Genomic DNA, 832 nt, shown 5'->3' with positions numbered 1-832 from the left:
AAACATAGAGAACATTAATTTATCCATCCATTCATTCATATGCATGTATTCAATCATTCATAATTCCGTGCGAGATGGCGACTAATAACATGATGCAAAGATGTATAGAGCTGTGCAATAAGGTTCTGTCTCACTCATAAGGTGACCTCGCGTCTGGAAAACTGTGCTAGATCCTAAAAGTTATCAGTAGAAGAACTAAACGGTATGACCCAAATCGCCAGGAGGCGTAGCTGCACATGATCAATATTACACTGTCAGACAATGGCGCTATAACTATTTGCAATGTACCCCCATCACATGGTGTGTATACAAGGTGCGTACTAATACTACGTTAGGTGGAGAGTAAAGAAAATGTGCAACATTAAATGTTACACGTGTGATAAACAGAATCCTTATATCTGCCAGGAAACTAGTGAGAATGAGGGTCTGCCTTTTCGCCATACATCAGAATTAAGACTCTAATTCAAGGTTAATAAACGCTGTCGGTAAATTATTCTTGAAGCTGAATTGGTCACTTTAATGCTACGCAGAACGTCATTAGTAACAATCCCCACCCTTACCCCCCGAGTTATACCCTGATAAACACGATAGATACTGTTGAGCTTTGTTTCCTGGGCGTTTTAAGATATTTTAATACACCAACAAAAGGGATGTTGCCTTTAGTGCATATCCAGATCAACATCCGGCTGGGGTCAGGTATTCATGCTAACTCTCCCTCCCCTCCCTCCTCTCCCCCTTCACCCCTCTTCCCTCCCCTCTATCCCTAAACTATTTTCCTCTCTTATTCTTTAATTTCCATATCATCTAACCTCTCTACTTTACATTCTTCTTA

Source organism: Branchiostoma floridae, chromosome 8, assembly GCF_000003815.2.
Source record: "Branchiostoma floridae strain S238N-H82 chromosome 8, Bfl_VNyyK, whole genome shotgun sequence".
NCBI classification, from domain to species: domain Eukaryota; kingdom Metazoa; phylum Chordata; class Leptocardii; order Amphioxiformes; family Branchiostomatidae; genus Branchiostoma; species Branchiostoma floridae.
This window is presented reverse-complemented; position numbering follows the sequence as displayed.